The 25,102-nt window shown below is 34.6% G+C and overlaps 1 protein-coding gene across 19 annotated transcripts in view; it reads right to left on the bottom strand.

Annotated features, from left to right (window-relative positions):
- The window catches only part of NRXN1 (neurexin 1), a 952,284-nt gene that overhangs the window by 908,618 nt on the left and 18,564 nt on the right, over positions 1 to 25,102 (bottom strand). The gene's annotated exons all lie outside the window — the stretch shown is intronic.

Genomic DNA, 25,102 nt, shown 5'->3' with positions numbered 1-25,102 from the left:
ATGCCAAGCTTTATGACCACATCACTTAGCAATGGCAATCCTAACATTCTGTGTTCTATTGTTACTCAAGGACTACAGAATTCTTGTACAGTTCAAATTCTTGGCAATTCAATGGATTGGTTGTTAGTCAAACAATCATAGAAACAGAAGAAATTAGTTTCCCAGTGAAACAGAAACCTTATTATCAAGATTTTGGGTAAACTCAATAGAAGTAATAATGAAGACATCATATTGTGCAAAATGCATTGTTCACTATTTATAGAAGAATAGCACAACGTAATACAATTGTTGGAGCTAGTTTAATCGAATATAAAATGCACTGTAGCTTTGGATAAACAGATACTGTATATTCTTCCCCAACTCATTTTACTTGTTTTTATGCAAATATAGCCAAACATAGCTAAATTCATAAATATATTGTGATGAAATCACTTTGTTGATACTTTTTATAAAAGTAAAGTGGAAGTCCAATATACTAAGTACTTAAATTAAACTGAATAAATACTAAGTAATATATAAATCAAGGGATGTGGTGGCTCAGTGGCTACGATGCTGAACTTGTAAATCAAAAGGTCGGCAGTTCAGCAGCTCGAATCCCTGGTGCTGTGTAACGGACGTTGTCTTACCTGAACATCCATTTTCGGGGCGCTGTGGCTACACTCCATAGCTGGGTTACTTCCTCACGTTGTGACATCAACTGAGTGGATATTCAAATCAATTTCTCCCTCTCTCTGTGCTCTGGCCACGCCCATCTGTCCCATGATCCCTCAGTCTTGAATGAAGGCGTAGCACAGCAACAAGGAACCGGTCAACCAAGAACAACAGGAACAAATACCAGAAGACCTGAACAAACAGGAAAGGAGCAGGAAGCCCCAATCAAAGAAACAAAACAAGGGGGGAATGGAGTGTAGTTGCAGTGCCCCGAAAATGGACGTTCAGGTAAGACAACGTCCGTTTTCCAGAGCGCTGTGTCTACATTCCATAGCTGGGATATACCCAGGCTTAAACCACAGGGGCGGGAAGCTGACTGCTCCCTGAAACCGAGTCTGAGATGACCGACTGCAACACTCTCCTCCCGAAAGATGCCTCCACCGAGGCGTATGAGTCAATACGATAATGTCGGATAAAGGGAGACAAGGAAGTCCACGTGGCCGCCTGACAGATGTCCGATACCGATGCCTGAGTCGCCCACGCCACCGATGTCGCAGCACTTCGGGTGGAATGAGGTAGGATCCTGCCTGGAAGAGGCCGTGCTTGAAGCTCGTAGGCAGATGAAGTACAGCAGCCCACCGTGGATGAGGAGACCCTTTGCCCCATGGAGGCAGGGTGTTTTCCACGTCAGTCTGTCAGCAACTGAGTGAAAGCCTGAGGGATCATGGGACAGATGGGTGTGGCCAGAGCACAGAGAGAGGGAGAAATTGATTTGAATATCCACTCAGTTGATGTCACAACGTGAGGAAGTAACCCAGTTATGGAGTGTAGACGCAGCTCCCATTACTTGTCCCAGCTTCTGCTAATCTAGCAGTTCAAAAGCACGTAAAAAATGCAAGTAGAAAAATAGGGACCACCTTTGTTGGGAAGGTAACAACAGCATTCCGTGCACCTTTGGCATTTAGTCATGCCAACCACATGATTATGGAGACGTCTTCGGACAGCACTGGCTCTTCGGCTTTGAAATGGAGATGAGCACCACCCCCTAGAGTCGGGAATGACTAGAACATATGTGCGAGGGGAACCTTTACCTTTACCTTTAATGTATAAATCAATCAATCATACTAGCTTCAGAATAAGTTTTATCCATGTAAACATGTGCCAAACCATAACATCTATTTATTAGTTATGTTCTTTAGATAAGATAGCTGTATTAATTGCAAGATATAAACAATCTAAAGCATTTCATATGACATCAAATGGAAATATATCATAAAAAGCAGCATATTATCATATCAGAAAGAAGGAAAGAGGAAGTTCATGAGAAATATCGAAGACACGTAGAAAATTCATAAGCTGAATGATTTCCATGAATGAATGCCTTATCAACCAATATTTATTTTATTTTATTGCAGTAAGTGGTAACATAAAAATAGACCTATCATTTAAGTTGGAGAACTAAGCAGCACTCAATTCTTTGTTATCCAACATTTGATTTCATAGCCATTAAAAAGAACCGTAGACAGGTGGTTCTTAGTTGTTTTTTATTTCCAAGATCACTTATAGGAACATCAACAAAAGTGTCTGTAAGATGTTCCAAATGCAAAGTAATTTATTCTCAAATAAGTGGAACATCAATATTCAAACAGAATTAGGTGTTCTTTTTTATGATTCGTGTACTGATTCATTTCAGTCTATATTTTTCTAACAGAAAATTGTTAAAACTAAGGAAACAGTCCATTTATACACTATCATCATATCACAGATATGTCATGTCTTACTAAATAATTATCAATAGGGTATTATGAAACATATTTTATCAGCTGTAGCTAATTCTGAATTTGCAGCTATTTTTTGAGTGTTCCATCATTGGAGGTTGTCAAAAATAGACTGGACACCCATTTGTCTGGGATGGTATAAATCTCCTGCCTTGAGCAGGGGGTTAGAAGACCTCCAAGATTCCTTTCAGCTCTGTGATTTTATGAGATTTTGTATGCTGGTTTTTGTTTGGATTACTGTGAGGCATTGATCAAGAGACTGTCCTTGACAATTCAGAAGCTGAAATACAAAGAGTCACTGTGAAAATTATGAAAATTTATTTTAAAAATATTGACTGCCTATTTGCTTTAAATGGCTTTCAAAAGCCATTGGACTCAAACACAGATTGCCTTGTGGTCAAATAAGAATTTAAGATGAATTTATTACTGTTGGTGGATTACATAGTGGGTATGTATAAAGGAGAAAATCTTTTCTGTTTTGTCACTACCAGAAATTGTCCACTGTAAATATTCATGTTTGGAACTGCTTCTCAAGAAAATTTGATTAGTAGATGACATTACAATCTTTCTGAAGCCAGATAAAAAAAAATATGTTCAGGCTTTTTAAGTTTGGTTTTATTATTAAAATTCTACATTTTATGACCTTATTGCCTCCTATTGTTGTATGAAGGTTGCCTATATTATGCTTTCTTATTTTCATGGTATTGAACTTAATTATAATTTGACTCTTTATACATCTTCTCATTGGTATCTCTTTCTGTGTTCAGTGAGAATTATTCTCAGCTAAGTGAGTACAGAATTGGATTTATTAATTGTATAAAAATCAATTTAAAGCATGACCAGCTTTTTGCAAATTTGTTGCATCTTTGTTCAACTCCTTTCTGCCAGTTTAATATATGAATAAATCCAATCTTAGGCAAATGGCCTTTTGGATCATGTGATATGATTTGCTTTCACTTCTCCCTCCTGCACCTCAATAAACACCTCTTATCTACATATTTCTATGTTAAAAAATCTCTGCTTTTGTTTTGATTTTTGACTCTTTGGGTGCTGGATGAAATTTGAAATATATGATTTCAATACTCCTTATAATTGTTTAAAGTATTTAAATTTCATTTTAGTTCTGAAGATTTGAAATAATTTTATGAAAACCAGTTTAGAAATTTGAAAAATAAATAAAAGCACAAATGCCACAATTTTCACTTTGTTTCACTTTGAATATTTTTGAACATAATATTTTGATAGTTTTAGAATATAAACTGATAGTTATCCATATAATACTTATTCTATTTATCAGGTTATTTATATGATATATTCAATTTACATAAAACATAGTTATATAATTTGCTATTATTAAAGGGAAGTGAAAAAGTATAGATAATTAAATGCTAAATATACACTTCTATCTATCCTTTTGAGATAGTTCAATGTTTTATATTTCTCTATGAACCAGTATTTGCAATCATCTTTTTTATTATTTAATAATGACAAAATATTTCCAAGTGGAAAAGCATTAAATTATTTATGGTGCATTAAAAATCATTAGCATGTTATTAATTTGATACAATTTCTAAAATAATATGTGTATTAAAAGTAAGAACATCTTAAAATGTAGCCTTTTATTCTCCAGCACAGCAATAGCAGTTTAATTATAATGAAACTAAGAGCTATTTTTCACCTGGGGTTAAAACTTAAAAAGTACAGCACCAACCAGAGCTGAACAGCACCAAGGCTGATTCAGTCTGAAGTTGATGTTTGATTCCAGATTGAAATGGTTCTTGTTACTCATGCCTTCTTAAACCTGTTTGATTTCTATGTCATCAAAGTACATTTTATAGTTTAGTTCATAAGTTTTATTTTTATTTCTTCATTAACCTTTCAAAAGTTGCCATCTATTAATCATCAATTTATTTTAAAGTACTGTATTTTTCGGAGTATAAGATGTATTGGAGTATAAGACGCAGCTTAGTTTTTGGAGAGGAAAATAGGGGGAAAAAAATCTGCCTACCAGGCATTCATCTGGCTAGCATCCTTAGTCTGGTCAGCTTCAACACATTAGTTTGCTGGTTTTTTATCCCCTACTTGGGTATAAAAAACAGCTTCTAAGGCACAGCTGAGAAGAAGCAGCAATGAGAAAAGCAGGCAAAGCACAGGGAGATCGCTTCACTTGGCTAGTGCCTAGTTAGGGCTGAAAAAAAGCTTTTAAAGAACAGCTGAGAGTCAGAGCAAAGCATGGAGATCGCTTCACTCACTAGCACCTCATTAAAACACAGTGGAGAGTCGAGGGAGCAGGCAAAGCTGGGAAGATCACTTCACTCATAGCGCCTCGTTAGGACCTCATTAGGGCTGGAAAAAAAGCTTCCAAAAAAAGCTATATTTGGAGTATAAGACGTCCCCAAATTTTCAGCCTCTTTTATGGGGGGAAAAGGTGCATCTTATACTCCAAAAAATATGGTAATCAATAACGAGATAAATTTTTAAATGTTCAAACTATTGGAAATAACCATTCACAAACACATGGCACACCTTAGGAGAACAAACCCATCAGGACAAGATTCAGCAATCCATCTACATTTGAAAGACAAAGTCACTGTTTTGAAGAAAGCAAAGTCCACATTCTGGACAGAAAGGACCGCTGATTTGAAAGAGAGGTGAAAGAGGCCATCTACTTTAAGACTAAACAGCCCTCTCTCAACAAAATAGGAGAGATAAAACACCATCTGTCTCCTGTTTACTACACAGTTCTTTCAACAGTTCCAAGAAGGTTTCACATCCATTTGCACTATCCAGGTGATCTGAGGACATAGATAAACCTCCAAGTGGCCTCAACAACTCTCAGAAAGAGTGCTAATGACCAGATGATTGCAAGGAATAGAAATCCTTTGATCCTCCACTATTCAGTCATAACTGAAGAAGCTTTTAATGAGAAGTGAAATGTCTTCAAAAAAAAAAAAAGTCCAGTTGCCTTTTAAAAAATCACCTTGGGACATACCTGGGAAAAGGTATTTCAAATCATTCAAATATACTCTACCATAACAAGTTCTCTATAAATGATAATGGGAAATTCATCTTAAGAAATGTGATTAATATTGAAAAATCCTTACTGAAATATGTGTAATTCCTGATTCATTGATCTTGCTGTGTTAAGCTTGAAAGGATGGAATTTAAATCCTTTTGTAGATCCAGATGAAAGATCAACTCTTTTATCTCTGCATGAACTTTCTTGTGGTTAACTAAATTCATGTATTTCATGGGGAGGTCTGATGGTTAAAGTAATTAATAACGAAATTATTATGTAAAGCCAAGGAAACCCAGAGGATTTTGAAAATAATTTGAGCAAGTGTCAAAGGCAACAAAGTTGAATGTGGGCTTCTAGTGAAATCAACCATACCTCTAATAGGAATAGCAATAGCACTTATATACCGCTTTACAGGGCTTTACATCCTTTTCTAAGTGGTTTACAGAGTCAGCATATTGCCCCCAAAAGTCTGGGTTGTTATTTCACTGACCTCAGAAGGATGGAAGGCTGAGTCAACCTTGAGCCTGGTGAGACCCGAACTGCCAAACTGCTGGCAGCCAGTGATCAGAAGTAACCTGTAGTACTGCATTTTAACCACTTTGCCACCGTGGCTCATCTTAGTAAATCTTAATAAAAAGTTAGAGACATCCATATCAGGGGTGGGTTCTAAATTTTTTTACTACCAGTTCTGTAGGTGTGGCTTATTTTGTGGGCGTGGCTTGGTGGGGGTAATGTGACTGGGTGGGCGTGGCCAACTTTTTTTTTTTTTTTTTTTTTTTTTTTTTTTACTTTTAAAAGCAGGCAACTCAGCGGGGATCGCCAGAGGCTTTTAAATGCTTTTTTTTTTCTACAACCTCTTCAGCCGAAGAGGTTGCAGAAAAAATGCTTTTAAGAGTTTTTAAAAAAAGCCTCTGATGAGGTGGCCTGGGTAAGTGAGCTGCGACCGGGCCAGGGACCGATTCGGGGGTGTGGCCAGCCAATGTTATTACCGATTCTCGAATCTACTTCAAATTTTTACTACCGGTTCTTGCAAACTGGTGCGAACCGGGAGCAACCCACCACTGATCCATAGGCATGCATTTAGGTCCTTAAGAATTTAGGTTACATGATTTCTACAAAGGCATACTACAATAACAACAAACCTGCATGGAAAACATCAGATAAGCTCTTACTTTTGAAGAGCTGATCATGGCTGTGACATGCCTATCACTATTGCAGGAGACAAAACACAATATGGCACTCATCCCATGGAGCATAGAAAGAATCTACTCTCAACTGTTTGGACTAAGGCCTTGAAGCATGGAAAGAACTTCCAAGATACTTGAATGATCTAGTCTTTTGGATAATGGTATGGATATAGAACCTTCTGAAATGGCATACAATATTTTTCTATTGGGAGGGAGCCATGCTTGTTAGTGACATTGTCCACTTTACAGTATCATATAATGGCCCAAAGGGATTATCTCAAGCTCATCTGAACTATAGAAAAATGGTAACATTGACCACATTTAAAAGGACTGAAAGTGGTCTTTTAGCTAAGATTAAGTACATAAAGTTCCTTTCTTCATATGGCAGTTACCATACAGTTAATGTAAATAAAATTAGGACTAATATATAACACATTGAAACCCCTTTTGATTGATATTGGAAAAAAAATTAGATGTCCAATAGAGTTGCAGTGAATTTACATAGTATTTTCTTCATACATTTTCATAATTAGCATGAGAAGATAGTGAGCAATGGATGAGGCAATCACAGTCAGTTTTCAACAGCCTGCCTCTAGAGATTGAGTTGAATGCTGCCTGAATCCTGTCTTCATGTTTATAAATGCAACATAAAGTTTGATCCATAGATATGTGGCATATAGTTTGGTTAGGAGCTGCAGTGTGCTAATGTGAATCACTTTTTGAATAAACTCTCCAGAATATTATGGATATTATTCAGTCTTCAATTGATTAAAAATCTAAGCAATGGTAAGTGAAAATTCATCTATTCCCTGAGCTATTATTTTTAGTAACATAATTATAATTATTTATTTCTTGGGTTTTCTAAGTAATTAAAAATCACTGAAACATCATTTACATATTTTAGCATTTATATAGCAAAACAATTTTTATGCCTTTTAGATCTTTTATATCCAGGGGTCTGGTTCTTAAATCTAATTGAGCCAATGAGTTACTACAAACAGTATGTCAAATCAACGTGTGTTAGTTTTAAAGTACCAAGAGTATTATTGGATTTTTTTAAATGGCAAAATTGGACATTTCCAATTAAAGGTACGCAGAGTAAAAGGTATGTTTTTCTTTCTACATATTATGCATATGGATATTGATTTAAATTTTGAAGATTAATTGCTATAAATATTCATTGTGATTCTTTTGACAAAATTGTCATTGAAAACCAGAAAAGAAGAATTCTCCAGTCAGAGTAAAATCCTGATACCTCAGAAAAATAGAAAAATTTCTGGGTTTATTATTATTTTTTTTAAAGAAACCCCAGGGTGAAATTTAGCTACTTAAGAAAAGAATGGAGACCACTGTCTACCTCACATTTTCAATCTGTCCTCTAACCCTTTAATGTACACTATTTAAATGGAAATTTTATCAGGTGGCCTCTTGGAAATTGAAGGACTTAGACACACATTATTTAAACTGCTTTCTTTCCTGTACTCGTGCCAGCTTGCCTCTAAGATCATTTTGTAAAATCTATTGGCAATAGTTTGCCAAGGGTTCAATATGAACTGCAGCCACCACATCATCCCATTGGAAAATTGCTTTGAAGCTGTGCCCCGCCACCTTTCTTGTCCAATAAAAAGACTGCCTGTTGCTTTCCCTCCTATGAGCAAGTCTTCCTAGATATACTTTTGTGTGTGTGTGTGTATGTGGTTTTAGAAGAAGAAGCTATGCTATTTGTGTTTAAAAAGTCATTTAATAAAGTAATTTTCTTATGATTAATGATAGTGAACTTTTACGTGGAAATGAATCAGAGCTATCTTTGCAAACAACACTAGTGGCATAAGGATTATGAACAGAATTCATAATGCCAGGATGTGTCCTCATGAGTCAATGTAGTAATTTGTCCAAATTGTCTATTTCTTCTGTTTCTCGGCTTGACTGAAATTTATCACACATACAACATTTAAAATCCATGTCTGCATCAAAAGAATGAACCCTGAAACTACTATTCCTATTCTCTCCCCCCACTTCCCATTAGCAATATTACTGTACCTGAAACATACCTACTTGTGGTCTTATCAAAATTAATACAAAGTTTTGTAAATTTTCTGCAGCCTTCTGATATGGGGACAGGGAAGGTTCCCTTGGGAATTATGGCTAAGAACTGCAATTGATTAATTAGTACATTAATCAAATGAAAACTTTAATCACAAATTTAAAAATTGCCTACCAATTAATTTGTGAGGCTATAAGTGAGGAGCCCAACAGTATTCATGCCTCAGTGATGTTCCATCACCTCCCTATGCCAATTTTGATGGGGAAGAGGAGAAACTACTTTAAGAAGCACTCTCCTTTGTGGAGCATAGATCACATTCAGTGTGAAACTATTGCAACATAAAATCAAGTTTTCTCACTTGAAAAACTGTCAAGTGAGAGGTGGTATGGTATGGAGGTTAAGATGTTGATCAGGAAAAGACCCATATTTTAGTTTATCTTAAGCCACAAAAGCTGAGTCTGTGATTTTGGTCAATTACTCTCTTGCAGTCCATCTTGAGGCTTGTTGTTGTGGGGAAACTTTCTTGCACAAAAGTGTATATAAATAAAAAAAACCTACAAATTATATTGTGCTCAATAAAATGAATTGCCAACATATTTTAGCTATAAATTTTACAGAAAATTAATGTTTTTCTTAATATTTTTATAATTAATGTTGTAAATTTTATATCCAATCTCTTAGAAGGAATGCACAGTAGGATGTTTTCACTGTGCTGTCTTCAGTGTAGAATTATAGGTAGTCCTTGGGTTATGATAGCAATTGGGACCAGAATTGTTATTACTAAATGTCAGTTGTAAAGTGCAATGTCACTTGACCACATCACTTAAAATAGCAATTCCAGCAATTCCAGTTTCCATCATTAATTGAGGACCAAGCTGGTTGTCAAATGTGGATCTCACATGACTGAAAATTATAACTTCTTGCCATCTTCCACATTAACTGTGCTTGTGGGAAGCTGGCAGGGAATGTTGGGAAGTGTAATTGTGTGATTACAGCTTGCTGCAACATCATTTTTGCAAACTGGGTGCCAAGTGCCCAGATCACAATCATGTGACTACAGGGATGATGCAATGGCTGGAATTATAAGGACCTGTCATAAGTTTAATTCAGTATCACTGTAAATTTCAATGGTCACTGAACAAATGGCTGTAACTCAAGAACTACCAGTATTGCCATAAGATTAAATCAATGTTCACACAAACTCAAACATTGGACTGTAGCTCCAGAATTTCCAGCCTGTCATGACCCAGATTCAGAACTTAGATTTGGATTTTGAATCTGAAAAAGCTGTTCTAGCTGAACCTGTGGAATGTCAGCCCTAGGAGATACCAGGCCAAGAATCATATGAGGTTGACTAAACACAGGTACTACCTGGATAGCTGGAACAATCAAATCAAGAAGACAAAGTTTCCATGACCCTGTGCCCAGTGAGTAGAGACCTGAGGTGAGCCATCAGGCTATTTATAAAGCAAGGGAGTAAATCTTTTGAAGTAGAAATCTGATTAGTCTATCTTTGGTTTTCTTAAAGAATGCTTGAGATTCACCAGAATCATATATATACAATTATTCCAAACCTGCACATCTATTGTATTCATAATCTACAATTATACAAATGATAATGTAGTAGATGATTCCCTCCCTTTTAGGCTATATGTAATATATAATATTATATAATATACCGTATTTCCCCGAAAATAAGACAGAATCTTATTTTCTTTTGAACCCCAAAATAAGGGCTTGGCCTTATTATGGGGGGGTTGTCTTAATATTTTGGGGGTACAGGAGGCAGCAAGCATGGGATTGGATGTCTCATTGCCACCGTCACCTCCCCTCTCTGTTCTCCCCTCCTTGGGGGGCTTATTTTTTGGTGAGGGGCTTATTTTATCGCATGCACTAAGCCTGATTGGGCTTATTATCCGGATAGGTCTTAGTTTTGGGGAAACACAGTATATTATTTCAACTTTTTTTATATATTGTGAGAAACCTGGAATCATAATGGAGTTGGCTGATGTATAACTCTAATAGGTAAATATACATATTATTTTGCATGGGTGTAACTGGCCTAGCATAACTGTCATGTATAGAGATTCCACTCTCATCACAGGAAATTCTTCTGCTGTAGCACCAATTTTGACAGCATGGGTTTGGCACTAAGCCAGTGAGAGAAACCCATTTTTCTAGTCCATGACCTTTCCAGAATAGCTGGTTGATTTGATTGTAGAGGTGATTGTGATTATTTTGGGAAACTTCAGTAACTACATGGAGGCCAAATTGATAACTAGCTCAGCAACTGATACTCAGTGTGACATATCTTATGATGACTGTATAGTAAAATTAGTTTTGGACTGGGGAATGAGGCGATATCTATGACAACTTTATCAATAGCTTCCTCGTGAGGTTTAGATTACCAGTGAGAAATCTTTGAAGGACCCATTAAAATGATATTTCCCCAGAGACTTCAGACCTTAGGGAGTTTTTGATTGACAAGATTTATAATCTTATCTCTAAATACTTTTCTACCTCATTTCCTTACATCTTCTTTCAACCAGTCCACATTTCGCTTTCTGATTTTCACATGCCTTGGAGACAACTTAGGCAAAGTTGTCTCTGCTTCCTCAGTCTTCTTTTCCACAGAGGGAAACAAAGCATTGCCCTTTCCCAGTATCAAGACAAATGGTCCATACATGTTCCCACATTTGAATTGTTCTATGCACTGCATTGTATTTTTGTAAGCTTTATCAGTTCTCAACAGTTAAATTTAAACTGTTGTACACAGTGCCAAAGGTGATCAGTTAGGCAATTGCCATCTTCTCCAATAGGTTGAAGGTCTAAGATATTAGGCAAACAAAGGTATTTTCCATATCTTGGTATCTGATCTTTTAATTTGAGATTCCAAGGGTAAAATCTGGTGATGCTGGTATGCAAAGAATACATATTGTTAAACTATCATTTCTTTCTTTACAACAACAGTACTGTACATTAGATGAAGGACTGAATGAGAACAGTTGTCTGCATTACCTGTGCTACTGTCTTCTTTGCAGTCAGGTCTTGAGAGCTTATTTATATGCTTTGAGATTACATTTTCTTCTCCTTTCTGGATACTCAACATTAGTAGTACAAGAGTAATTAGTAATTAGATTGGACTGCTCATGTAATGTGCTTTACATGAGATTTCCAAAGACAATTTGGAAATTGCAATTAATCCAGAATGCACATGTGAGGCTATTAACTGAGACTGTGCGTTATGATTACATTTTACCTGTGGTTTGCTAATTGTTTGGGCTCTCAGTTTGTTTCTGGCCTACTCAGATACAGTTTTTAAGATTTTCATCATTTAGGGTTGAGGATGCATAAAAGAATGCTTGCTCATATATTCAAACAGTAAGTATCTTTCTTCCAAGGCTGCAGGATAGGTCAACTTGACAATGTGTGGAATGCTCTTTTCAAGGACAGTTCATCTGGTTTATTTTAATGCTAGGCAAAGACCATCTGCCCCCATTGCCTTCTTTGTTCAATTTATTGTGCATTGTTTTTGGGTTCATCTTTATAATGCTTCTGCCCTTTTTATACTGTAATATTTAACTACTTTAATATTTTCAACATTTTATTAGTCTGCTCACTTATTTATAAAAGCCACACTTCAATAAAAAGCAACTAACATGCAACTCTATATGTTGTTCAGTAAAGCAGAATTCATTCACAGAAATAATCATTCACATTTCTGTCAAGCAGTCTGGTTTAGTAAAAAGCTTCAAGATTGCTAAAAATATAATAATGTTATGTCAGAAACCATTTTGAGTGTATTTCTAATGGCCATAGAATTATATTCACATATAACCTATCCTGCTGAAAGTATCAAGCGCTAAACCTTTCATCTGGAAAAATGACATGAAAAATGGTTTGTCAGAATTTAGGCAGCCTGGCAATGGATGAAGTAACAGAGTGGGTGGCATAGTAATGCCAATTTCTTTGTGACAGAGCAAGCTAGCTAATTGTCCAAACATATGTTGATTTTTTTCCAGAAACTAATCAATTTAGCTGAGAATGGTGGCAGTCAATTTAGGAGAAAAGACTGGCATAGTCTTTCTACACCAATAATCAAAAATGTGCAGGGAAATAAAATAAAATGCAATTTGTGGTTCCCAAAAATCATAAAACAATATCCCAGATGTTTTGCCATCACAAGGCAAGCTCCAGTAGTTGTGAAAATGGGATTACAATTTATTGTGCTTTTATTACTATTAGTATTACCCACACAATTAATCATTTAGTTTTTAATCCTATGCTCAGTAATGCCCACTTAACTCAATGTAATTTCTAAAATTTAACCTGCAAGTCTAAATATGCTTGAAAGAGCATCCCTTTAAAACTATGGAACCTATTTTATTTAAAAAAAATTAGCCTATTAAAGATGAAAAATACACTTCAAGATTATGTTCTTAAAACCCAATTATTACCATTTTTAATGTAGGCGAGATCAGGCAGGACCCAATGGTGGAGTCAAACACATCATCAATTTGGAATCCTTACATAGCCACAAGAGATGACTCCAACCCCCAATGAATTCAATTTATTTTTATCTAGTGCCATTTGGCCTTGACCATTAGTATATTGGATTCTTGTGTATAAGTAGCAAGTAATAAACTTAGTGCTTTGAATTTCCTGGTCACTTGCACCTGACATTAAGAATCTAGGGAACTCCAAATCCCTTTGTATCTCCAGTATTGAGATACTGTACTTTCATGTAACTTTATAATATACAAGTGAACTCCAGAAAGATCAGAATTTCACAAAAGTGCTAGATTTTTGTGACTTATTTACTGTTATTTCAGAAAATGAATCACTGTCAGAATGGTATATACAGTCTACATTCCCTTAAGCTTTCAAAGAAGAGAGTTTTACGTGACTTCCACACAGTATCCAGGCTGTTGACTCAATGTATGGGACAGCTGCGCGTCTGGAAGCAGAAGGCTGAATTTTTGTTCTAAAACACCAACTCCATTATTATGTTTCATAATGATACAATCTGCCTTCATTTCCAATCTAAAGAAGTCTGAATTAGAAGAAATGTTTTATAATGCATATCTTACTCAGATGCTTATGAATTAAGTATATAGAATTAATTACTCACAAAACAGAGAAGTGGATTCAAAATTCTTTTTTAAAATAATATTTCAAAAAACATCAGAAAGAAGTGGACTCTAATGGGGAAAAATAATGGCCCAAAAAGAAAGAATTAAATGCACTAGTAAAATGACTGACAGATAATAATTATACCCAGCAATAACTGTTGGATTTAACTTGTTATCTGACAGATATAATTAAAGGTATCCTTCATCAAAATTGCAGGATTGTGTTCAACAAGCATTGCTTAGATCTATGCCAGAAATCCAGAAACATAACAAAATTAGAGTCCTGCTAAAACTGCATGTGTTCTCCATGGATTCTGTGAATGATCACTGTAAAGAAACATCTAGAAAATGGATTTATAAATAATATAATCTGATTTCTCATCAATGTCTCTTACATTATATTTTACTTCTCATGTAATGAATATAGGGATACAAAGAACAAGCTGAATTAGTTTGAATAATGCAATGCCCTGTGGTCAAGAAGGAAGTGGGATCTAAACTAGTGAAACCCATTGACTTTTGCTGCACTTTGCCTATTTTAAATAGGACCTTTATAGAAATTTGGATCATTAAACACAAAACCATGTAAGTACACAGCAAATTCCTCAGTGTTAAGAGTTACATAGATAGTGACACAATGCATTATTAATCAGCCCAGTGCCAAACTACTTTGTGTAGTTTGGCACTAGCCAGATCAGCCAGTCAGCCATGGCCAGATCACAAAGCAACCTGCACTTTAAACAAAGATATATTATTTGTGAATGAGTAGTGGAATGGGCTAAAAAGATGGAAGTAGAGTCTATTAAATAGCTCCTTCATTTATTAATTTTGATTCTCAGGGTATCAGTACATCTGCAAAACATAGGCCAAATGATTAGCTAGCTTGGAAATGCTCAAGTAATCTTTTACTCAACTTTATCCATAAAACTGAGTTTTTCTGAATTCAAACACTCACAAAAAATGCATAGATTTCTCCCAAAACTTTCTGGGCCAGTGTTTTCCTACTGCCCCATGAAGCAAGGTATAGGGTACACTCCTATGATCTAATAGAGCATGTTTTACCACTGAAGTTTGTTATAAAGATATAAAATGTACAAAAGGAAATCTACTGACTCCTTTCCACTGAGTAGAAAGCAGTAATATATCAGTATTATCCAGAGAATTTCTAACATATTACTTTGTGATTCCCATGACCTTTCTTATAGTCAAAGAAGTTTCAATGGAATTAGAACAATGTAAGGTGGAAAAAACCAGATGAAAACAGTTTTAGAAATATCTGAGGCAAAGTCTAAATATAATTAATTAATAAATAAATAAATAAATAAATAAATAAATAAATAAATAAATAAATAAACAAACAAACAAACAAACAAACAAACAAACAAACAAACAATATTAGTGGCTACCACTTTTAAAAGTATCAAAATTGTTTCTTTATCAGTGATTATCAAAATATTAAATCTTTATTTTGGTCCTAGACCAGCATAAGGGGAAAGCATAGACAATATATCAGAAACTAAAAAAAATGAGAAAACTAGAAGATATTAAAATAGAAAGTATTTATAAAAATCTATAAGAATCCAAAACAAGGGGTAGGAGAATTAGATAGGTATAATGGCCATAGAAGTTTAGAAAGTGGAAAACTATGACTATCAAATTACAGACCTATCAAATTCAAATAATTTGATGAACTAGATGCTCAATAAATCTAATTTATGGCACAAGTCATCATTCAACAAATTTTCAACACTGCTGCCCAGTACCTCACAACATTGTATAGTTTAGCAGGGTAGTATGTGCAATCAGAAGGGAAGAATAGAAGTGTCCTTTGCACCTGAGTATTTATGAAGGAACAGTAAGATGAGGCTAGTACAAATGTTTCTGTAGTACAGGCCCTGGAGAAGTACATGTCCTGCTTTTACTGTGTCCAGAATCACAGAGAAATTGCCTCTCCAAGTAAAGAATATTGGCCTTCAAAGACAGCTGAGAGGAGAGCATGCCAACATTTTTTTTAAGAATCTAAAAAATTAAAAGCAGACTCAAAATATTCAAGAAGCATAAAAGCATTCTAAATAAATAAATACATTTTATTATTAAACCTTTTACCACAATTTAGGAATCATGACCATAAAATACAAATAATCCATATGCTTTATAAATTGATTAAAGTTATAATTGCATAATATATCAGAATCCTATTTCAGATGTTGTTAGTGGTGGCTATTTTACCCATTTTAGTGGTACAACCATTGCAAATTATTTACATTATCCTTGTGATCTGACCTCAATATATGTAGTAAAAAAAATATCATATTTTATTTATCTCCTTATTTAAAGATATGCTTTCTCATTGGTGATTTAATCCCTCTTATTTATGGACATACTTCCTAAAATTGTTGTGATTTAAAAAAAAATCTTAAGAGTAAAAAATTAAGAACATCCAAATAAAATATTGAAAGCAAGCTATATTCAGTACAAAATTAAATTCTACTTATATAATGGGACTTGTTTCAATCTTCCCCACCCCATGCACCCCAATTTGACTTTAGACTTGTGTTGTCACGGGGACATCACTTTTTTGCTCTTCGCTAAACCGGGCATGGGCATGGCCAGTGTGTGTGACACATCCGGCCTGTGGGCTGCAAGTTTGACAGCCCTGCTTTAGAGCATCTCCCATCCTTGCAGAATATGAAAATACTCAAAGTTATTAAGAATCCAGTCCAGTGGTGAACTAATATCTTCCAGCAGAATGATGCAACTAGGTACAACCCAGCATTCAAATACTAACAATAAAAGCCAAATGAATATAAAATATTAAAATCTTCTTATACTATCAAAGAAAAATAAGTGGTGCTAGGGAAGAAACAATATTTTTATCAAGAAACTATCAAGGTAAAAAACATACTCAAATCTAGCAAGGCAAACTAGCAACAGTATATAAAAACAATCAGAAAAATTCATGCTCCCATGCACTAATGGTGTTACTGAGCCTGGTAACAAAACATCTGCAAGAAAGTAAGCTCAGAAAACCTTTAAAATGAGTTGACCTCTGAACTATATGTATTTTCTGCTATTGTATGGTTATAAGAATTTAAATAGTTCTGAAAACATCTTCTCGTTACGGTACTATTCTGTATTTAGGAGTGAAGTTGTATGGCATGTTAACTCAGGAACTGAGGAAAATTGTATTTTGGTAAGAATATTGCTGCTGTTGCAGTAAAAAAATATACCTGAGCCAGTTTCTATCACTGTTATTTCACTGATATCTTATAAGTATAATAATACTCAGCCTTCCATCCTTCCGAGGTAGGTAAAATGAGGACCCAGATTGTGGGGGCAATAAACTGACTTTGTATAAAAAGAACACTGCTTGGGGGGGGGAAGCCCTACTAAGCAGGTATATACAAAAGTATGAAGGCTTAACGCATTGTAAGCCGCCCTGAGTCTCCGGAGAAGGGCGGCATATAAATCGAACCAATAAATAAATAAATAAATATTTATATACAATTTTAGGTCCCAAAATCTATTAGCATTTTTTATTGTTATATTTCAGTGGAGACTGAGACAAAACTAGCCTCATAAAACTCATCTAATGAATTTGTATTAGATCAAAAAATGAGAAACTGTGTCTTTCCATTCTGTAGATCAACCATACAATTATAAAATCATAGAAATGGAAACAGCCCTATAAGCTATTGATTTCAATTCTCTACTCAGTACAGGAATTCCTTGTTAAAATATTCCAGACAAATGACAGGCTAGCCTTTAATTAACTGCATCAAAGTAGGGGGAGCCCCAATTTCACTGGAAAATTGATTCCGCTGTCAAACTGCTTCTACCATTAGGATAATTCATTTGGAATCTGCTTTTCTGTAACTTAAATCCATTATTCAGAGCCCGGCCCTCTGCAATAAGCAAGAATAAATTCTGACCTCCTTTTAGGTATTCAAAAAGAAGTTTTATATTTGTTCCTCAGTTATTTTTCCTCAAGACTAAACATATCAACTTTGTCCCTGATTTTTTTTCATCGCCCTTCTCTAAATCTGTTCTAATTTGTCTGAAATTTGTTGAACTTTGATGCTCAGAACTGGAAACTATTTGAGATATAGTTTCATCAGAACAGTAGTATAGAATTATTTCTTCTCAGAATATAGAAGTAACATTTCATTAATCTGCTGATTCTCATTCAGTTTGCAGTTACACTATCAAGATCTTTTGCACAAGCACTCTTGCCAAGCCAGATATCCTTGTATGATTTTTTTTCTGCACAAAAAATTATATTATACTGTTACATTCTGCAAACGTTCTTGATGCTTATAGATGAAGTTTGCAATCTTAATGCAATTCAAAATTAAATAAATATATGTATAGAATTAAGCTTATGCCATCTTAAAGAAAAGTGTAAACCTGATAATACTGATAACACTACTATTTGGCATATTTTGAGAGAAGGGAAGGGAAATAATAATAAACAAATTTAATAAATAAAGGAAAGGAGCAATAGTAAAAACGATGTTGGGAAACTACATTGTTTTAAAATTCCCTTCCACTGTATCCAAGTGATGATTGCATTAACATATTTGTAAACATTGGAACTGTTTCTAATTACTGACTTTACATCAATTTTATTTCCCTCTTAAAAACTGTACTCTAATTTAACCTTGTTGTGTGATGTTGATATATAGGGGAGCTATTCTTGCTAAAATTTAATGAAACTTCTGTTTTAAATTTATACTATTTACATTGCTGAATATTTCCCAAATTTGGTTTTCAAATCTGATATTGCCTGCAAAGTGTTTCTTTTCCAATGCCGAGCCACATTTGTCCTTGCAGCCATCAACATATGTCTCATAAAATAGTGATTTTTTTAATTTACTGTGAAATAATTACTAGTTTAGAAAATAAACCTGGTGTTTCAATTAAAACCCCATTTTTAATTAAAAAAAATACTATGTATTTCTTTCCAGTACTTTTGTGGGGATTTTTTTTAACACAACTACTACACATGATAAACTGCTCCTTCTGGATCATCACATTTCAGCATGTTCTGTTGTATAATTTATCTAATTCTGCAATTATTGAAGGACCTTTGCAATTATTGAATCTTTTATAAAATATTTTTACCCTTTTTAAATTTATAACATATGGTAAATTTTATTGATTATTTTTTCTGTAAATCTTACCATTGCTGTAACTGTTTAAAAATTTGCATCCATTTTATCATACAATTTTCTACTTTTTGTCTCTGCTTGTCATATTTTAATAGCAATTTATATTCATGGCATAGTAGACATAAATATATGCATCTTGGTTATGTTTAAATATTTCAAATTCTGCCATTCAGCTCAAAAACTTTTCTCCTATCTTAAGTTTTTATTCCTACAGCAATCTGTAAATACATCAATGATGGTAGATTTTGGCCTTCATCACACCAAGTAATTCTCCTTTAATCTTCAGCAAAATAAATTTCATGCAAATGTCATATAAGAATTTATTTAAAAAAACAAATGAGCAAACAAACAGCAAAAGGCTAATTGGAATGTTGATTTTGCAAAGTTATAAACAGACTAAGGGGCCAGATGCATTAGAAATAAGATTGTGAAATTAAATATATGAATCCTTGTCAGTTGTTTAAAATCTTATTAAAATATATGAAGATTTTGAATCTTAAGAAATCTTTCCATGACAAAATGTGTGTTACATAAAAACATAGCAAGAAATTTTGAAGGCTGGACAATCAGAAAGAACTGAAGTGTCAGTGGTCTGACTGACAAAACGCAACCAAAGCAAGCATGACTGAAACAATCCACTCTCTTAATGCAAAACTTACATACCATATTGGCAAAGATGAGGGCAAAACCAGATCTAACTATTTCTTGTGCAAATCCACATAGTTATAATTCAGGTCTTCCCACCCCTCTATTAGACCAGGTCACATTGTCCAATAGAGACTCCTGGTGTTGTTGTGAGAATTTTTTTTAGCTCTGGTAAACACTTGCCGAAATGTTCTCAGGGCAGGCATCTTCATGTCTGGAACCTAAGTTCCATCTCTCCCTTCCCTGCCCCCATAGTTTGTTGGCAAGCTAAGAAGCGATAATAATTGCAACAGCAAAAGTTTGAAACTTGACATAAAGATTATAATTTAAGGAGAAGAGACTGAAGGATGGAGATAAGTATTTTTAACTCAGGGAGAATTCAAAAATATTTTCAATGTACTCAGAACTGTCTCATACGTTTGCTAGTATATAAAAGGTGATAAAAGGACAAGATTGAAACTGGGGCTGTTTCAAATGTGGATCTAAAAATGACACATTACAAGTATGATATGGAAAAAGATGTTATATTGGATTTACAAAATAAACTGGGTGATATCTTAATAAATATAAGGGACACAAAATAATAAATTTGACAACACTCTTGAGTGACTTGAACAACACGCTTATCTTGGACTTACAAAAAAGACCTGATAAAATATGAAGACATTCCTGAGAAAAGACAAAGTGAAAGGAAATTAACCTTTGGTAATAAAGGGAATAAAGATTTCAAAGGAAATAAACATAAAGATTTTTAAAAGCAAAAGGAAGAAATATCAAGTTGACTTATTTTATCAAGTTTAAATATATATGATGTTCTTTCTGGTAGCTCTAATTGGTTTTTCTCGGAGGACTGAGTGAGGTTTTAACATTTATTTATAGATAAGAGATGAGATATGGGAAGAAAAGAATTTTTATAATATTTGAGGCGATAAATTGTGAAATTGTTTATACTTGTCTTGATGAAGGGAAAGTAATTTCTTTGGATTCCTTTTTCTTTTTTATTGGGGGTTTCATGGTTTATTTTTCCTTTTTAATTTTTTCCTTTTTCCTTTTTTTCCTTTTATATTTTCCTTATTTTGTATTCATTTTTTATCTCTCTATCTGTTAATTTTATTTATAAATTATAAAATTATATACCTTTTTACATAATGACCTCCATAATCTTTATCAGACTGGGAAATAAACTCCACAAAAAGCAAACAGTGGTGGGTCTGGGGAGGGAGTTGATTACTAGATATTAGCTACAGCATCACAGTTTCCCCCCCCCCCCATATGCTCTAATTGTATAAGGCAAAGAAGAAAAGTAGTTTCCCCATAGTCCATTTGCAGAACTTACATATCCTTTAACAGGAACAGTGGCATTATCTATCATACCTAAGATGTAGGTAGCTTATTGTGCAGTTCCAACTCTAGTGACATATAGTTTTATTTCCTAACAAACATTCAATTTGTCCCTGCTCCATATCAATTGTCATCTGAGATGGCCACTTCACTGATTAGATAACAAAGTAAACCAGAAGTATTACCCGGATATTATCCTGTTCAATAAGGTTATTTATTTTTCACTTGCTTGCTTGTTTATTTTGTTTGCAGGTGAAGGCTTTGTTGTTGGAAGTTTGTGAATGATGAGTGACTACCAGGGATGAGTAGTTTAGATAATTTAATGATGATGCCTATTTTATTTTGTAAATACAGTGAAGGGAAAGAATGATTTGTTTTTAAACTTTTCTCTCAATGCAGCATCTATGAGTGAAATGACAGACTATGATAAATTGAAAACATGAACAATGTGCAGGAGTACAGTTATATAGGCCAGTGAGAATGTGAAAGCATAGGGAACATGTAGGAGTGGAATTACAGACAGATGAGAAATTGGAAGCATATATTATGAGAGACTCCACTAAGAAAGGTTTATAGGACCCCATACATTCTATACAATGTGGCACTTACCTAAATAGTCCATATTTAAAATATAGGGCCATCCAAAAGGTTTCCTATTATCTCAATTGGCATTCTGTTGATTTTGGGAAATGGATAACGGGAAAATACTACAATTTGTAGTATTTTGATTGGGTTCAGTTTTCATAATCTGACAATATGAATAATATTTTTGAACAGAAGAAATATGTTTTATGTTTGATCCTGGATGATTATCCAATACCTTGAAGAAATGCCCAGAACTGTTAAGTATCTGGGCAGTATAAATATTATAATAACACTAACAATAATATAAGACTGAATAGCTGCACAAAAATGTTAATCTGATCTAAAAATCTGGTGGTTGCATGACAAAAAATAACAACAACTCAAGTGAAACCCTCCCTTGACATGGTCTCATCAGAGGAACCAGAAAACTATGATGAGATGTAATTTACAGAAACCCATACGCGATCAGTAAGAACCATACTAGGTATTGAAGTATCTGGACATTTAGTGACAAATGAGCTACTAGACTCAGGACTATTGGCAAAGCAACCAGAGCCAGAAGTTGTAGCACTACTAGAAGAAAAGTTTTTTTACCCATGATATATATGCAAAGATTGAAAACAAAAAATAATTATCTGTTATTACAAAACAAGTCCAACAAGAAGAGAATATTAAAAAAGAATAAACCAGTTCTGGAAAGAACACCATCCAAAATCAGAAGTGATAGAAAATAGACTACCCAATCAAATGCTGATTTATAAAATGAAATAAGGTTGAATACATTTTAACTTAACAAAATAGCACAAATATTGAAAGATATCAATACTGTAATATTGAATATAAGCACCTGCTTACTGCAAGAAACAAACCAACTAATGTACAGCACAGCTGAAGTTATAACTGAATACCTAAATATAATATTAACAAACAAACAAAATAGCCAGTGGACCACCAAATGGAAGTTCAAATTGGAAAATAAGATAGTATTGTAATATCAGAAAAAATACCTGACCAAGAAATATTACCTAGAGAGAAAGATCAAGGAAGCACTGGAAATAAAAAAATATCAAATTTCAGTGATAGCCAAAAAAAATCACCAGATATATATCTCTAATTGCACACTAAAAGCAAAATCTCCAATTTCAGTTAAATCAGAAATGTTCCTACCAATCTATCAGAAGAAATACTGACATGAACTAGTTAACCTCCGACAGGGCAGATCTGGGCGCGGCCAGTCAAACTTAGAAAATCAGGAGTGCAGTCAGTTCAAATGAATATAAGTTAATGATAATTTTTTCTACAAGAATCTGAACTACTAATGGTCAAAGCAAATTGGCAGTAAATAAGAGTCAATGGAATTCAAGTTGAGCTGGATGTAGGTTTTTTGTGGGCACAAAGAGACTCAAGACTGATGATGCATTTAACCCCTCCCTCAGGCTCAGCCTGGTCATCTCCTACAGCAAGTACGGACAACCCAAAGAAATGCAAATAGAATGCAGGTTGGATAAAGGAGGTGGATAAGAATAAAAAAGAAAGTGAAATGAAAGAACTGGTAATAATAGCAGAAATGGTAAAGAAAGGGGCAAAGAATATCAAGAACTGATCAGGTAAAGATAAAATACATCATTTTTAGTTGAAATATGTGACTGGTCTACACCCTCTAATTGAAAAGCAATTTAACAACACATTGCAAAGGAGGTGAAATTAAAGATTGGTTAACACCCGGAAAAACCTACCTGATAATGAAAGATTTCACATTAGGGGAGTATAGAACAGGAGTGTCAAACTCATGTTGTCATGGCAGCATCACATGACATATTGGGACTTTTTCCCCCTTCACTAAACTGGGTGTGGCCAGCGTGTGACGCATCTGGCCCACAGGCTGGGAGTTTGACAGCCTTGCTATAGAGGCAAAAGACACCTGCAAGCCAATTACCTGCTTACCAACAACTTCCAAGTAGCTAACTGATGAGGTAGTGGATGCAGTCCAACAGCATCTAGTTGAAAACAAGCTCTTTCCCCCTGAGCAAAAAGAAAACCATCCAAACAGCAGAGGAACAAAAGATCAGCTCCTAACTGACAAGATGATTTTGGAAAATTAAGAGAAGGAAGATCAACTTGAATGTAGTTTGGACTGATTAAAGAAAGTATTCGACTTCCTGCCACATGATTGCATAATCAATTGCCTAGAAATAACAGGAGTAATAGAAACATCAGAAGCTTTGTGCAAAGATCAATGGCACAATGGAAGCCACAGTTCCTGGTCAATGGTGATAGACTGGGAGAGGTTAATATCAAGGAGACACTCTCTCCCCACAACTGTTTGTCATTGCATTGATTCCTCTGTCAACAATACTGAATAACTCAGGCCATAGCCATCAAAGAGCAAAAAAATATTTACCAGGCTATACCATCTGTATGTTTTTTTGTTGGGGTTGTTACTTGGAACCCTGACACTGTATGAAAAACACTCTGTGAAATAAAATTGTTGTTCAACATTCTCCTTCCATACAGCCAAGATATTGCAACAGAGTTTGGACTGGACAAATGGACCTTACTATCAATGGGGAAATTAATGAAAACTAAAAACAGTCTAGATGCACTATGAACATAATACCAAGAGCCTGGATGGTCACTACAAATGCCTGGGCATTCTTCAAGCTGACATTATCAATCACACTGAAATGAAAAGAATGTTAGAAGTGAGTACATCATGAGAATGAAGAAGAACTTAAAGTCCAAACTCACTGGCAGAAATGCCATAAAAGCAATTCACATCTGGGCAATTCCAGTCATTAAACACACAAGTGGAATTATGGACTGCATTCAAACAGAATTAAAAGCCCTGGGTAGCAAAACCAGAAAAATAATGGCAATCATACCCTTCATCCATGCATCAAGATTGACAGACTATACTTACCAAGGAAAATAGGTGTGTGAGGAATGATGCAAATATACCAGATAACTGAAGAAGAAAAAAGGGAATTGGAAGAATAGCTGAAGGACAGTGAAGAAAATGCACTGAAACTAGCATACCATGAAGTGTATTAAGCACAAGAGAGACCAAAGTAACCTTCAAGAAAGACCAAATGAAGAACAGAAAAGAGACATGGCAAGGCAAAGTATTACTTAGCCAGTACATAAAATATAACACCCCAGACTTAACAATTATCAATAAGAAAGACAAAAAAGACTTGATAGCGAACATGACAGTACCTGAAGTCTTCAGAATAGAAGAAAAAGAATATAGAAAATCACAAGAAACAAAGTTCTGCAAATAGAAGTAGAACAACTATGGGAAAAGAAAGCAAACATAGTACCAAGAGTAATAGGTGTCTTGGCTGCAATCCTAAAAAATCTGGCATAAAATCATCATCAGTCAATTGCAAAAGGCAACTTTACTTGGATCAACTTACATCCTGCAATGATATCTTTAACACCATCAAACAAGAACATTTGCTATTTGAGGTATTTGTGAAGAACTCAATAGTTGATAAAAATGCCAAATCTAATCTAAATATCTGCTTGACTGTGCAAGTAAACATAATA

This window comes from Pituophis catenifer, unplaced genomic scaffold (genome assembly GCF_029215685.1).
Source record: "Pituophis catenifer annectens isolate HBS135680 unplaced genomic scaffold, rPitCat1.0.hap2 SCAF_1, whole genome shotgun sequence".
Taxonomy (NCBI): domain Eukaryota; kingdom Metazoa; phylum Chordata; class Lepidosauria; order Squamata; family Colubridae; genus Pituophis; species Pituophis catenifer.
The sequence above is the reverse complement of the archived record's forward strand: the minus strand, read 5'-3'. Positions and strand labels throughout refer to the sequence as shown.